This window comes from Erythrolamprus reginae, chromosome 1 (assembly GCF_031021105.1).
Source record: "Erythrolamprus reginae isolate rEryReg1 chromosome 1, rEryReg1.hap1, whole genome shotgun sequence".
Taxonomy (NCBI): Eukaryota; Metazoa; Chordata; class Lepidosauria; order Squamata; family Dipsadidae; genus Erythrolamprus; species Erythrolamprus reginae.
In genome coordinates, this window is record NC_091950.1 from 257,716,687 (window position 1) to 257,723,140 (window position 6,454).

Below are 6,454 nucleotides of genomic sequence, written 5' to 3' on the forward strand. Positions count from 1 at the left end.
CATTTATTTTAACTGAGAGCCACCCAGAGTTGTCTTAAAGAGGGCCAGCTATATAAATGCACTAAGTAAATAAAATAAAATTTTAATGGCTGCAAACCTTCACAGCAAAGCTGCCCAAATACTGAAATCCTCCAGTATTGGAAACCAATGGACCCACTGAAAATTGCTTATTAAAAAACCATTTTCCCTCATCGTTTCTCATCACCCCTGCAATCAGCATCTGTTTTGAGCTAGAATGATATTCATTTCTGCTTTAATGCAAGTTAATCCCTTTCCCCTTGCCCTTGCTATGAGATAATACACTTATTTTGGATGAATTTGACTGAGATAAGCTGCTTGTTAAATGGGAGTTCAGAAACATTCTTAGGAGAAGTAGATCTGTGGCACAGTATCCTATTATTTCTTAAAACCAGGTTTAATCAACTGTATCACCTCTCCATTTGCCATGGTGGTGCAATGGTTAGAATGCAGTATCGCAGGCTGACTGCTAGCAGTTCAATTTTGACTGGCTCAGGGTTGACTCAGCCTTCCATCCTTCCGAGGTTGTAAAAATGAGGATCCAGATTGTTGGGGGCAATATGCTGACTCTGTAAACCCCTTAGACAGGGCTGTAAAGCACTGTGAAATGGTATATACGTCTAAGTGCCATTGCTATTAAAGTATTAGTTTCCAATTTTTTTCACAAAAATTATTGTTAATGAATACATTTAACACCACATCTTTTTGGTTTTAGTTCTGCAGCAGACCTATCAAAGTTGGTTCTATGCCTACCAATGCTCCAGGAATGGATAAACAATGGATCTACATGATCTACCTTTAAAGAGTGTTCAGAGATTACAATTAGTCCAGAATGAAGTCACAGGAATTGTTGTGGGTGTACCTCGGTACCCCCATATAATACCAACACTCTGCAGGCTGCACTGGCTTCCAATCAGTCTCCGGATGCAATTTGAGGTGTAGGTTATCACTTATAAAGCCCTACATGGCTTACGGCCAGACCATTTATGGGACGGTCTTCTGCCTCACACCTCTTAGAGACTGGTTAGAGGCCATAGGGTTGAACTTCTCCAGGTCCCGTTGGCCAAACAGTGCTGGCTGGCGGGACCGCATGGAAGGGCCTTCTCTGTGGTGGCTCCGGCTCTCTGGAACCAGCTACCGCCAGAGATCCGCACTGCCTCCATTCTCCTGGCCTTCCTGAAAGCCCTAAAAACTTGGCTCTGCTGGCAGGCCCTGGGGCTCCGGCCCAGAATTATGAATGCTTTTATTATAGAGATTTTAAATTGTTTTTATACTATTTTTATCTGTTGCACGCCAACCAGAGTCCGAAAGGAGTTGGGCAGCTCACAAATCTAATAAATTACATTAAATTAAATAATATTTATATTTGAATTGGCAGGGAGAGGTTCCTTAGATTTTTTTCTGTGAAGGGTGATGATGGGACCTGTGCTTGGAGGGAGCAAAGCAAAAGCAAAGCCAGAGGCTCTACAGGGCATCCATTTATTCTATTGGGTAAAAGAAAAGAAAAAGCAAACACTGCAATATGAGCCCACCAGCTTTACCGCAGAGCTACTTCTGTCCCATGGAACCTTCTTATGCTTTAGCTATATTCTCAGCATCAGAATCTACACTTTAAAAAAAGCATCAGAATTAAAATGGCATCATCAGTGCCAAAGCTAATAGTCAGTGTTCCATTATAAACTCAAATCTGAGGTTATATTTATTTGAAATGGTTATTTCTGACAAGAACAACTACAGAATGAGTCCCAGTTCTACATTCTTCACTCCGGTCTTTAGTTAAAATGGGCTTTCACTCTCTGTAGTAATTTCTTAGAATACACCCATGTGTCCCATGCACACTTACATGTGTGTGTAATGTACGGTATATGGTAGATATCCCAGCATGATTGCACTTAGTAAAAAATATGCAATATACAGTGATACCTCATCTTACGAACCCCTCGTCATACGAACCTTTAGAGATACGAACCCGGGGTTTAAGATTTTTTTGCCTCTTCTTCCGAACTATTTTCACCTTACGAACCCGCTACCGCCGCTGGGATACCCCGCCTCCGGACTTTTGTTGCCAGGTGAAGCACCTGTTTTTGTGCTGCTGGGATTTCCCTGAGGATCCCCTCCATGGGAAACCCCACCTCTGGACTTCCGCGTTTTTGCAATGCTGCAGGGGAATCCCAGCAGGGGAATCCCAGCATCGCAAAAATGGGCGCTTTGCTGGCAACAGAAGTCCAGAAGTTTGGTTTCCCAGCGAGGGGAGTCTCAGCGAAATCGCAGCATTGCAAAAACACCGAAGTGCGGAGGTGGGGTTTCGAGGACTTTGGTGTTTTTGCAATGCTGCGATTTTACTGAGACTCCCCTCGCTGGGAAACCCCACTTCCAGACTTCCGTTGCCAGTGAAGCGCCCGTTCTTATGAACTTTTCACCATACGAACCTCATCCCGGAACCAATTAAGTTCGTAAGACAAGGTATCACTGTATATCTGTATTCTTATTTTGTGTGTGTGTGAGAGAGCGTGGGTGCACTCGCACTTGTGTGTAATACTTATCTCAAATGTTACGCTTTTTTCAATACTAATTTTTTTAAAACTTGATGCTGGCATCTGTCTCAGGAGGAAGCTGCTTTGCTTGTCAGCCTAAACGCAGTCAAGCATGATCTAATTCTGTTTCCCCCTCCTTACCTTTTGTTTAACTACAATTGGGATCTGTAAAATTGAGGTTGGCTTGGTAACCATTCACCTGTCGACTTTGAGCGTCACATTTTTCAGATTAAGCATAATAAATATTCCATAAAAAACTCTGTTTTTTTCTTTTTTACGACTATCATCTTGGATATAAAAAAAATAAAACTGGAAGACCAGATGGCTGAAAAAAATGCTGTTGTCCAGTGGAAGTCTCGTCATGGAAGGTTTCCATTTCAAGGCAAGAGCCCAAAAGAGGTTTCCCAACCATTCTCATTCAGAATCAACTCCATACATCAAATTGGGAGGGTAGTTTACTATGGCAAATTATATCAGTGTTTAAAAGGTGCCTATGGAAATGCAATAGGAAAGGGATCTCATTTTCAAATTGTATTTCTGAACATAATATGGCCATCCAAACAATAATTATTTATTTTTATTTATTTTATTCGATTTATAAGCCACCCATCTCCTGATGGACTCAGGGCAGCGTACAACAGTAAAACATTATACAATAATTAACACCCCCCCCCCCCCCAGTATTAAAACACATCCATCCATCTATCATTTATCATTACTGGATGGAGCAGAATGCTGTTGCTCAATGGCCCCAGGCCTTCTGGAAAAGCCATGTTTTAAAGGCCCTATCGGAAGGCCAGGAGGGTGGGGGTGGTGCGAATCTCCAGGAGTAGTTGGTTCCAAAGAGCCGGGGCCGCCACAGAGAAGGCCTTTCACCAGTTGGCACTGCTTGGCTGATGGCACCCGGAGGAGGCAAACTCTGTGGGCTCTAATCAGTTGCTGGAAAATGTGAGGCAGAAGACGGTCTCATAAATTATCTGGTCCTAAGCCATGTAGGGTTTACCCTTAATCAAATGACTTTGAGATTATGGCATTCTCTCGCAAGGTCTTCATCATGGCTGATTGGATCTCTTCTATGGACGAACAGTGTGCCTTGCCACAACACGCTATGAGTCCGTGAGCTCCTGGCCAAACACCAGGTGCCAACGCTGCCCGACCCTCCCTATAGTCCTGACGTCGCCCCAGCAGACTTCTTTTTGTTCCCAGCCCTGAATGAACCCGTTTTTCGTCCATAGAAGAGATCCAATCAGCCGTGATGAAGACCTTGCGAGAGATCCCTGAAGACACCTTCTAGGGTGCGAACCGGTCATGGCAGAGTCACTGGAAAAAATGTGTAGAGGCCCAAAGACAGTACTTTGAAGAATTTAAAGTGTTTGTGCAAATCTGTTTGTGCAAATCTAAAAAAAATAATTGCATTACTTTTGGAATGCACCCTGTAGATTTGATGATAGAATGGCAGTCACCACATGTGTCTGATTTTATTCTCATCATCTAAATGCAAGATTAAACTTTTTCAAAACAGAAAGCACATCGTTAATTATTTGAATACACTCTATTAAAAGGAGTAATTTAATTTAATTTAATTTTTTGAATTTATAAGCCGTCCAACTCTTTATGGACTCTGGGCGATGTACAACAGATAAAAAAACAATATAAAATTATATTAAAACCCCTAAAATAAAAGCATTTGTTCCTGGGCCAGAGTTAGATGGTGATTATTCCATCATAAAGTTTATTCAAACACAAACAGTTAAGATTGTCTCAAATTCTTTTTCTTTTTTTAAAAAATGTAATGGCTCTAAAATCATATAAAGAAGGATGGGCATTCCTTACACAAAGCGCAGTACTTCTTATTGCTGTGTTACCATTGTGTATTTACTGAGAAAATCTTAGCAAGCAAGTCACAGCTTTCAACCTTTGAACTTTTCTAAACCAGCCAGATCCCACAGGGAGTTCAGGAGTTTTTATAGATAGATGCTTGTTTTCTCATGAGAATTTTGTTGGAGTTCAGAGACTCGGAATTGAAATCAAGAGAGATTTATGGGGCTACAATGAAACTATCATATCTTTCTTTCCAATAGTTTTATATGAATTTAGGGAATGAAGTGTTATACCATGGAGTCCAGCGAAAAGACAGAACTTGATTTGCAAAGATTCCAACTGCAGAGCTAGCCCTGGGCAGCAAACTCCATGGAATCCAGTATTAATGATTTCTGGGTAAACTGACCACTTTTTCATGATGGTGAGTAGAGAAGATATGACAAGAAGAACATACATTAAATAGGTGGGAAAAATTAATCCATCCATCAAAAATTATCTCTTTTTTTTTACTGCAAAGGAAAAAATGTACATACTTCAAACATATTTTATGGAGATTTTCAGTCATCCAGGTCATGGTTGTCCCAAACCTGCTTTTTCAAAAGGCGGCTGGACTTTGTTTTCCCTTGAGAATGTTTTGCTTCTCATTCAAGAAGCTTCAAAGTTTCTCCTACTTCAGCTGAAGAAGCTTCTTGGATGGCATGCAAAATGTCTTCAAAGAAAAACAAAGTCCAGTTGCTTCTTGAACCTACCTCAAATACATCAATTCCTTGGGATATTAATCCAACTTTCTCATTTTGCAATACCCTTTAAATACAGAAATCTGTTTGGGTTTTGAGAGATGCTCACGTCTTTGCTCTCATGTAATTTGATTGGAATTGTACCAGAACCATAGCCCATACTCCAAATTAGCAAGCTACAATGGAAGAAGCTAAAGGTGAAAATCTCATTCTGGAAATGGTCCATCTTTCTAATACAATTATATTTCTGAGATTATAGAAATGAACTAAATGGAGAAAAAAAATGCTACCCATTAATTTCTTACATATAATCCTCATATGTAATTTAAATTTGCCATATCATCTTTCCTAACAGTCTAAAACATTTATCTCTTTTCAAACACGGTCTGATGGAAGGAAAGTGAGAGCGCTTCAATTAATGAAAACCTGTGTCAAAGTATTAACTGAATCTCCATCTGGAAGTGTGTCACTCTTAATGTAGGGATCTACTCATTCTAGATCCCCTTTATTAATACAAAATGTTTAGGACAGTGATGGGGAACCTTTTTTCCCTTGGGTGCTGAAAAAGCGTGCACGTGTGCTATTGCACATGCGTGAGTGCCCACACCCATAATTTAATGCCAGGGGAGGGTGAAAACAGCTTCCCCCATTCCCCAGAGGCTCTCTGGAAGCCAGAAACAAACTGTTGCCCAACTTCTGGTGGGCCCAGTAGGCTTGAGTTTTGTCCTCCCGAGGCTCCAAAGGCTTCCCTAGAGCCGGGGGAGGGTAAAAATGCCCTCCCCTACCCACTCAGAGGCTCTTTGGAAGCCAAAAATGCTCTGCAAGAGCCTCTGTGCAAGCCAAAAATCAGCTGACCAACACACACATGCACGTTGGAATTGAGCTAGAGCAATGGCTGGTGCACCAGCAGATATGTCTTCGCGTGCCACCTGTGCCATAGGTTTGCCATCACTGGTTTAGGATCTCTACCAGAAGAGTGATCTTCTATCTTTCAAAATATTAACCAAGTGTGCTATGGTGGGACGCCGAGGAGGCAGAATGAGAAGCACAATGTGCAAAGGGAGTTTTAACTTGTCTTATCAACTGTTGTGTTAATTAAGGCTGGCCACTAGCTCCCTAATATTTTTTCCTTATGCTCCTTGAATTCTCTCTGACTTTCATTGCTGAAAACTATCGGTGTCCTGCTGTTAGATGCAGCTGGAAGCACACAAAAATGGTAGTGCAGAAAAAAAAATTGCCCCGTTATTTAAAAAATCAGCTTGCAAAGCTAGATAATAATAGAAAATTATGGCTTTGCCCATGTTATTTTGCCCCCTTTGCAGTATCTTGATATCCATTAGTACT